This window comes from Dasypus novemcinctus, chromosome 1, assembly GCF_030445035.2.
Source record: "Dasypus novemcinctus isolate mDasNov1 chromosome 1, mDasNov1.1.hap2, whole genome shotgun sequence".
NCBI lineage: Eukaryota > Metazoa > Chordata > Mammalia > Cingulata > Dasypodidae > Dasypus > Dasypus novemcinctus.
Window position 1 is genome coordinate 26,221,022 of NC_080673.1, and position 10,469 is coordinate 26,231,490.

The 10,469-nt window shown below is 40.5% G+C and overlaps 1 pseudogene; it reads left to right on the forward strand.

The window, feature by feature from the left end:
* The first annotated feature begins 8,007 nt into the window (after nt 1-8,007).
* LOC111762397 (fructose-2,6-bisphosphatase TIGAR pseudogene) lies at nt 8,008-8,585 on the forward strand (annotated as a pseudogene).
* Nucleotides 8,586-10,469: the final 1,884 nt, after the last annotated feature.

The window sequence follows — 10,469 nt, forward strand, 5'->3', positions numbered from 1 at the left end:
ATGCCCCAGTATCACACCTCTTTCTCCCTCTCCCCACCCTCAGCAACCAGCGTGGCCACTGTCTCTGCATCAATGATATAACTTCTTCCATTGCTAGAGTCACAATATTCTGTAGTAGAGTACCAGTAAGTCCACTCTAATCCATATTTTATTCCTCCATCCTGGGGACCCTGGGATGGTGATGTTTGGCACTGGGGTTCGTATATGCTCAAAAGACTTGAATCTCTGACAGTCCCTGTGCCAGCTGGGCTTTAAGCCTAGCAGACTTGCAACACCTACTCTCCAGTTCATTGGACTTACCCAGGTTAGCCTACAAGGAGGTGAGGATGGTCAACCACCACACCAAGGAACAGAGAGAGTCTACAACTGCAAGCAGAAGAGTCCCATCCATCAGCCACGTGGGATCTCAGTACCCTCTCGATTTAGAGGTACATTGTTTTTTAATTGAAAGTTTATGGCAACCCTATGTTGAACAAGTCCATCAGACCATTTCTCCAGCAACATGTGTTCACTTTGTGTTGTATGTCACATTTTGGTAATACAGTATGTCAAACTTTTTCATTATCTGTTATGCTGATCTGTGACCAATGATCTTTAATGTTCCTATTGCAATTGTGTTGGGGTGCCATGAAACATTAAGATGGCAAATATAATCAATGAATGTTTGTGTGTTCTGACTACTCCACCAACCAGCTGTTCCCACCATTCTCTCTCCTTCTTGGGCCTCCCTATTCCCTGAGAGACAATAATAATGAAATTAGGCCAGTTAATAACCCTACAATGTCCTCTAAGTGTTCAAATGAAATAGAGTCACACATCTCTCACTTTAAATCAGAAGCTAGAAATAATTATGATTAGTGGGGAAGGCATGTCAAAAGTCAAGAGAGACCTAAAGCTGGGACAGTTAGTCAAGTTGTGAATGCAAAGGAAAAGTTCTTGAAGGAAATGAAAAGTGCTACTGCAGTGTACACACCAATGATAAGAAAGCAAAACAGCCTCATTGCTGATATGGGCAAAGTATTAGTTGTCTGGATAGAAGATCAAACCAGCCACAACTATCCCTTAAGCCAAAGTCTAATACAGAGCATGGCCCTAATTCTCTTCAACTCCATGAATGCTGAAAGAGGTAAAGAAGCAGCACAAGAAAAGTTTGAAGCTAGCAGAAGTTGCTTCATGAAGTTTAAGGAAAGTAGTTATCTCCATAACTTCAAAGTACAAGGTGAAGCAGCAAATGTCGAGATAGAAACTGTAGCAAATTATCCAGGAGATCTAGTTAAGATCATTGATGAAGGTGGCTATACTAAACAACAGATTTTTCAATGCAAATGAAATATGAATATGGAATATGATGCTGTTAGGACTTTCAGAGCTAGACAAAAGTCAATGCCTGGCTTCAAAGCTTCAAAGGACAGGCTGACTCTCTTTATAATGCACCTGGGAACTTGAAGTTGAAATCAAGCTCATTTAACATTCTGAAAATCCTAGTGCCCTTAAGAACAATGCTAAATATAGTCACCCTGTGCTCTATAAAATGAAACAACAAAGTTTGGATGACAGCACATCTGTTTTCAAGATGGTTTACTAAATACTCTAAGCCTCCTTTTGAGATAGACTGCTCAGATTAAAGATTCATTTAAAATGATTACAACTCATTGACAATGCACCTGGTAACCCAAGAGCTGTGATGAGATGTACAATAAGATGAATGTTGCTTTCATGACTGCTAACACAATATCTGTTCTGCAGCCCATCGATCAAGGAGTAATTTCAACTTTCACTTAACCCTCATGGATAACTTTGAGAGGTTCAAGGCTTCAGTGGAGGAAATAATTGCAGATGTGGTGGAAATAGCAAGAGAACTAGAATTAGGAGTGGAGCCAGAAGATGTGACTAAATTGTTGCAATCTCATGATAAAACTTTAATGGATGAGGAGTTGCTTCTTATGGATAACTACAAAGTGGTTTCTAGAGGTGGAAGATGATGTGAACATTGTGGAAACGACAACAAATAATTTAGAATTCTACATAAACCTAGTTGAGAAAGCAGCACTGGAGTTTGAGAAGATTGACTAAAATTTTGAAAGAAGTTCTGTTGTGAGTAAAATGCTATCAAACAGCATTACATACTATGGAGGAATCTTTTGTTTAAGGAAGAGTCAATTGATGTGGTAGACTTCATTGTTGTCTTAAGAAATTTCCACAGTCATCCCAGTGTTCAGCAACCACAATCTGATCAGTTAACAGTCGTGAACACTGAGGCAAAACCCTTCACCCACAAGAAGATTACAACTCACTGAAGGCTCATGTGATGGTTAGCAGTTTTTAGCAATAAAACATTTTGAAATTAAGCTATGTATGTTGTTTTTTTAGACATAATGCTATTGCACATTTAATAGACTATAGTGTAGTATAAGCAACTTTTTTATGCACTGGGGATCAGAAATTTCATGTGACTTGCTTTATTATAATATTCACTTTATTCTGGTGCTGTAGAACCAAACCCACAACACCACCAGAGTATGCCCTGTACAACATCATACAACATTGTCAGTAACATCAATGTTGCCAGCTCTGTTTTTTCAGGTGATCTGATCATACCCTTCTAAAAGAAAGGTTCACTTGTGGCAGACACAGTTCTATAGAGGCAGGATGCAGCTAGCATTATAGTCATCATGAGGCCATCGATGTTCTCAAAACCAATAGCCTGTATCCATCATTGCACGATCTTGTGAAACATTTCCATTGCCCCCCAGTTACCCCTTCTTCCATCCGTTCCATTCCTCTCTCCCTATCCTCAGAGCCCACAGTGACAACCAAGCTTCACTGCTTAAAGGACAAGATTCATAAATACTTGCAACAAAACTGAGGGCTTGACACACTGGTCTGTCCTCCCCCATTGGGAGCCACCCATGCTCTTGAGAAACACCCTCCCCTCTGTTTAAAAACATCAGGCCTCCCCAGGGTGGGGATACAACACCTTCCCACTCATTGTATGGGTCTCCACCCACTGATATAACACACTATGACAATTTGAGCACTCACACACTCCCTAGAAACTTGCCCCAGGTGCACCCTGTGCCAGATGCCCCCCATCAAACACCTTAAACAACGAATCCTTCCTTATTATAGTTTCTGAAGAGTTTTCTCAACATTATAGTTTCAACCACAACCTGACAATCTCCTGTGTTCACCTGCTTCCCCACAACCCTCCCCCCAGTTCCATGGACCATCTGACCCATTTTCCCAACCCTAGCCCCCCTCAAGCCTGCGAAGCCCCTCCCCATAGTATCCCTATGCCCTCATCTTATCCCTTCACTGCACAACTACTTACCTCCACATTATCATAGATTTCACCCATGTAGGCATCAGCTCATAACCTTTCTCTCCCCCCTCCCCCCCATTTCCTGTAAGCCTATCTTCAAGTATCTAACTCTCTGGGACAGCTTGGTTTCCTTAATTCATATCAAAGAGATCATGTAGTGTTTGCCCTTCAATGCCTGGCCTGTTTCACTCAAACATAAGGTCCTCAAGGTTTATTCATGTTATCCCATGTGTTAATATGTGTTCCTTCTTACAGCTGAGTAGTATTCCATTGTATGTATAGACCCCATATTGTTTATCCATTCATCTGTTGATGGGCATTTGGGTTGATTCCAACTTTTGGTAATAGTGAATAATGCTGCTATGAACACTGGTGTGCATATGTTGGTTCATGTCCTTCTTTTAAGTTCTTCTGGGTATATACTCAGCAGTGGAGTTGCTGGGTCATATGGCAAAGGTATTGCTAGTTTATTGAGGAAAAGCCAAACTATCCTCAACAATGGCTGGATCTTTCCACATTCCCACCAGCAGGGGATGAGGGTTCCCATTCCTCCACATTCTCTCCAACACTTGTAGTCTTCTGTCTTTTGATATCTGTCAGTCTAATGGGAGTAAGATGGTATCTCATTGTAGTTTTGATTTGCATTTCCCTAATAACTAGTGATGTTGAGCATCTTTTCATGTGCCTTTTAGCCATTTGCATTTCTCCTTTGGATAAGCGTCTGTTCAAGTCTCTTGCTCATTTTTCAAATGGGTTGTTAGTTTTTTATTTTTGAGATATAGGATTTCTTTATATACACTGGATAATAGGCTCCTGTAGCAGTTTGATATGGTTATGATTCCAAAAATAGATATTGGATTATGTTTGTAATCTGGTCTATACCTGGGCATGATTAAGTTATGACTAGGGCTTTAATTGGGCCACATCATTAGAGTTTTGAGTCTCCACCCCCTGGTGGGTGGGGACTCAGATAAAAAGGCATGGCAAAGGACAGAATTGAGAGTTTTTGATGTTGGAGTTTTGATGTTGGAGTTTGATGCTGAAACCTTAAGCTGGAGCCCCAGGAAGTAAGCTCACAGAGGAAAGAGAAGCCAGCCCCCAGAAGAGAGGAACCTAAGCCCAGGAAGAAGCAAGCCCTGGGAGGAAAGGAACCTTGAACCTAGAGAGAAGAAGCAAGGCCCCGAAGGGCTTAGGAAGCCTGAGCCCTCACAGCTGTCAGCAGCCATCTTGCTGCACCATGTGAAAATAGTCTTTTGGTGAGGGAAGTGACTTATGCTTTATGGCCTGGTATCTGTAACCTCTACCCCCAAATAAATACCCTTTATAAAAAACAACAACCAATTTCTGGTATTTTGCATCAACATCCCTTTGGCTGACTACTACAGATCCTATCAGATATACGGTTACCTAATATTTTCTCCCATTGGGTAGGCTGCCTCTTCACTTTCTTGATAAACTCCTTTGAGGTGCAAATGGCTTTAATTTTAAGGAAGTCCCATTTTTCAGGCCATGTTAAATTTCTCCAAAAATTTATAAAAGAGTATAGTCTAAAATGTAAACCATAATGTAATAAAAAATTTTAAAAACTGTACAGTCTAAAATTAAACCATAATGGAAACCATAATGGAACCATAGTTAGTAGCTATGTTTCAATATCTGCACATCATTTGTAGCAAATGTAACATACACATGTAAAAAGATCACTGTTGGGAAACAGGAAAAAGGGTTTCATGTTAGGTATATGGGAATCCACTATATTCTATTTGTGACTTTATTGTCACCTAAAACTTTTTTGAAGACATAATAAAAATTTTTTTAAAAAAGGATATAGACACTGAGGAAGAAATGGAAGAGATTGCCTTGCCACAGTACATACAGGGCAACACCTATTACACTGTTGAAAGGCAAAACATCAAAAAAAAGTTTTATGGTATTTTTTCATTTTTAATACCCCAATTTATTTTTACTTTATTTTAGTTTTTCTAAATTAGTATGCATTCTATTTCTACTCTTTAAATTTATCATTACTATTTCATTTTCCTACTATTTGAATTTGGCAACATATGAGGCTTTATTTTTGGAGAAATTTTGGATCACAGAAGGGTTCAACTATGGCAGGGGAGGAGCATTGGCGTGGGGTGCCATTGATGGGGATGCAAGGGGGGGGTGGTTCTCCAGGGCATGCATATAGGGTATATAGATATATTTGGATATTCACTGGGTATTGTCATAGTGGGTAGAGTTACACACAACAATTGAGGGAATACTGAGTTCCCATCCTGGGGAACTCTGTTGCATTCCCCAATGGAATAGCAACAATTCCCCAAGTGCAAGGGCAAAGACCAGTGAAGATGGTCCAATGATGGCCCTTCATACTGATGACTATGCTTAGGAGCCTGTGTGCTTGATATTCCAACTAGGCCTAGAGGTGAAGAGTGCCTAAGAGTTACCTCCTGACATGACTCCCAAGGATGAACCTCTCTGGTGCTGAGGGATTACTGCCAAGCACCAGCTGGTGATGTAACTAGAAAAAGACCTTAAATAAAAGGGGGACATGATAAAGACAATGAGTTTACATGGTTAAGAGACTTCAAAATGAGTCAGGAGGGCATCAGAGGGGTTGTACTTATGCACGTCTCAGCAGGATCCCAGAGACAGCCAAAGTAGATACATCCACAGGTACTAGTACTCCTGAGGGCTATGGAGGAACCATGTCCTATGGTCATGGTAGGTGGCTCTGGAGTTCAGTGCCTTACCAGTGGGCCCTACTTTGGAAGTTTTGCTCCTGAGTGTTATGGAGTTGGACTTAGATGTGTCCTCTCTACACATGCCTCTTGTCACTTTTCCTGAACCTGTGGTTGGTCCTGGGGTTGGTGTATCCTCAGGAGACTTGAATCTCTGGACTGGCCATGTGCCAGCTGGGCCCTGAGCCTTAGCAGAGTTGCAACACCTATTCTCTGGTTCATTGCACTTACCTAGGTCAGCTAACAGGGAGGTGAAAATGCTCAACCACCACACCATGGAATCGAGAATGTCTACAACTGCAAGCAGGAGAATTCCATCCATCAGTCATGTGGGACCTAAGCTCCCTTTTAATTTAGAGGTGGAATGGACATTGCCATTCCAGGGTCCGCAGGATGGAGGAATAAAATATGGATTAGAGTGGACTTACTGGTATTCTGCTATAGAACTATTGTGACTTTGCAATGGAAGAAATTGTATCATTGGTATGGAGACAGTGCCTAAGGGAGTTGCTGAGGGCCAGGAGAGGGAAGTTGAAGTGTGATATGGGGCTTTTTTTGGGACTTGTAATTGTCTTGAATGATATTGCAGGGACATTATATATCCTGCCATAACCCAATTAATGGGCTGGGAGAGAGTGTAAACTACAATGTAAACTGTAATGAATATGGTGTAACAGTGCTCCAAAATGTATTCATCAAATGCAATGAGTGTGCCACACTGATTAAAGAGGTTGTTGATGTGGGAGGAGTTGGGGAGGTGGGGAGTAGGGTATGGGAACCTCTTATATTTTTTAATGTAACATTTTGTGTGATCTATGTATCTTTGAAAAAAATTTTAATTAAAAAAACAAAAATGTTACAAATGGCATATTGTATTTGAAATACATGTTACATGAGCTCACACAATATATACATTACAATAATTTATACGTGCATAACTGATCTATATTAGTCATTTTAGAATACATTGAGTGAGAACTATAAAACTTAATATCATGCTCAGGTTAAGACCCAGCAATCACAAATACATAGAACTAGTAAAGCAGTAAAAAAAAAAAGAAAAAAATACACCAATAGTTTTTGGACTTCTGGACTCAGATTGCATCAAGTATAGGCTACAGGGCTCCTTAGGCTTTGAATTTTCCAATTTATAAAGGGTGTGTATGAATTTTCCAATTCATACAAGCCAATCCATATGTATCTCTGATAACAATAATTTGACCAATGCCATCCCATTTTTGATGTCCATTACTATCCATTTTAATTTTTTTAAAGATTTATTTATTTCTCTCCCCCCCACCCCCACCCCAGTTGTCTGCTGTCTGTGTCCATTTGCTGTGTATTCTTCTGTGACCGCGTCTATCCTTATCAGCAGCACCGGGAATCTGTGTTTCTTTTTGTTGCGTCATCTTGCTGTGTCAGCTCTCTCTGTGTGCAGCACCATTCCTGGGCAGGCTACACTTTCTTTCGTGCTGGGCGGCTCTACTTATGGGGCGCACTCCTTGAGTGTGGGGCTCCCCTACATGGGGGACACCCCTGTGTGGCAGGGCACTCCTTGCGTGCATCAGCACTGCGCGTGGGCCAGCTCCACACAGGTCAAGGAGACCCTGGGTTTGAACCATGGTCCTCCCATGTGGTAGATGGATGCCCCATCCCTTGGCCCAAGTCTGCTTCCCTATCCATTTTAAATATAACCTATGGAATTACTGGGAGATTAAGATAACTGAAGCAACTGTTGAAGGATCTAGAACCAAAGTTTCCCACTGGAATGCCAGCTAACCATTCTGGGGTGTGAATTCCTGATTAGGGCAACTGATCAACTTGTATACAGTATTGATTAAAACCCATGCTTTAAGTGTGCCAAGAAGTAGCACAGCACAGATGCAGGGGCATGGAATGCAGAGCTGTGGTCCTCTCTGCCACCCTCCAGAGCCCATGAAGATGACTCACTTCACTCTGACCATTATATAACATGGAGAAACAAGACTTAACAATGAGAAAATACTTGAAGGACAAGGAGTAGAAAAGCCTTTTTCAGAAACTGAATTTAAGCAAGCTGTTGGCATATATCTTAAAAATTTCAAGTTTACTCATGCTTTCTCCAGCGATCTCATGAGGACCAAGCAGACCATGAATGGGTTTTGGTGAAAAGCAAATTTTGCAGTAATATGACAGTAAAGTATGATTTACTTCAAGAAATGAAATATGGGATCACAGAAGGCAAGACGCTGGACCAAGTGAAAATGCGTTGAAAAGACTTGTCAACTGATCCTGAAAAAGCAGGTAAAAAAGAATGGTTCTCACAGGGTACACCAAGCAACTCTCTGGAAACAGTGGTTTCCAGATTAGAAGCCAGTGTCTTAGTTGTGAGTCATGGAGCTTATATGAGAAGCCATTGGGTTATCTTCTGACTGACCTTAGCAGCAACTCTGAGCTAATCTGAGATTGCATCAGTCATCCCAACATGGGGATTAGCCTCTTTCTTCATCATAAACTGGGAGAAAGGGAAAAGAAGTTAAACCAACAATTCACTGTGTTTGAATGAACTACAGGAATACCTAAAGGGAGTGACTAAAACCCACTAAATTAAAATTTACATCAAAATCTAAATATTTTGAGCCTCTAAGGGAGTGCCTTTGGCTTTTTTCTATTCTCTGCTAATACTGATTTGCAGTTACAAAGCTTTACAGTATAGCAGGTTGTAAGGTTCAAATGGAATTATAGCCACATAAAACACTAATAGAAAACCATTTAAAAATGACTTGCATACAGCTGGCATTTTCCAGAGTAATTTTTCCACCCTGTTCAATTCCATCTCCGGATTGTAAATGGATGAAGGAATGCACTATTGTAATATGAAGGATTAATAATCTTGTTACTGTGGTTCTTTCCTTTTTCCTATGTTGACATTTTTCTTTACTCTCTGAAAATCTAGCCTATTTCATTGTCTCTTGGTAAGATACTGTATGCTTTTCACTATCAGTGCTTGGGAGAAGAAACAGTTTATTTCATAATTTCCACTGCATATTTATAGTGACAATGTTACATAAAAAAAGTTTGGTTCTTTAATGAAAACTTCTTACCATCATATTTATATAAAGTAAAATGATACTAAAATTTTTTTTTTATAGGAATCAACTGTTGGAAATTTTTTGCGGCTGGTTTGGAATGTGGATGAATGCAGATTATGATTTCAAAATGGTTTGGTGTGGAACAGAAGTTAAGGCATCATTTGATTTTTAAAAAGTAAAGACGGAATCTCTGAGTAGGAGAAGATAAAGGAGCAATTCTAAGTGATCCATTTGTCTTGCAAAAGGCAAATCAGTAGAAATCAAGAAAGCCCTAAAAAAGGCTTAGCTGAGAAATAAAGGCAAGGGAAGCGGACGTGGCTCAACTGATAGAGCATCTGCCTACCATATGGAGGGTCCAGGGTTCAATCCCCAGGGCCTCCTGACGGGTGTGGTAAGCTGGCCCATGCTCAGTGCTGCCACATGCAAGGAGTGCCGTGCCATGCAGGAGCACCCCGCGTAGGGATGCCCCAGGTGCAAGGAGTGCATCCCACAAGGAGAGCCACCCCGCGTGAAAAAAGCACAGCCCGCCCAGGAGTGGCGCCATGCACAGGGAGAGCTGATGCAGCAAGATGACACAACAAAATAGAGACACAGTTTCCCAGTGCCACCTGATAATGCAAGTGAACACAGAAGAACGCACAGCAAATGGACACAGAGAGCAGACAATGGGGGAGAAGGGAAGAGAAATAAATAAATCTTTAAAAAAAAAAAAGGTGAAATATCCATTTGCCTCTTCTCTAAAGGGTAAGCTGAGGATTTACAGTCTAAGGAAGGCTCTAAAGAAAGTAAGCAGTTACAGTATGATGTACTGTAACCTCAGAATAAAAGAGGAGGCACTATGGGGGGAAAATGGTGATTTGCTACCTCTAACTATGGTTAAATTGTGGAAGGTAGAGATGAGATTGCTGCTTCACTCCACCAGATGGCGCTGGAGAGAAAGCAATTTTGTTTAACTTAATTTTGCCCAAAAGATTGCTCCTTCAAAAATGCTTATGTACAAAGGAAGAAAGTGTTTTACATGTAGTTTTCTTTGACGTTATCATGCTAATGAATGTTGTGACTCTTTTCTTAAAAGAAGATAATACTAAAATTGTCAGTTAAGGCTAAAATCATTAGTATTACTTTAAGGGTAATACTAAAGTTGTCACTAAAAGCCAACATTTACTATGAATATCATTTAAATCACATATGAAATAAAAAATTGAACTGTCTCTCAATGTGTCCAGCAATACCAATATGGCCTGCCAGTACTGGAGAAAAGCAAATGGTTGAGCACCAGAGGAAGTGAATGAAAACTTGAAAGAGATAATAAAAATGACAAATAATAATAAA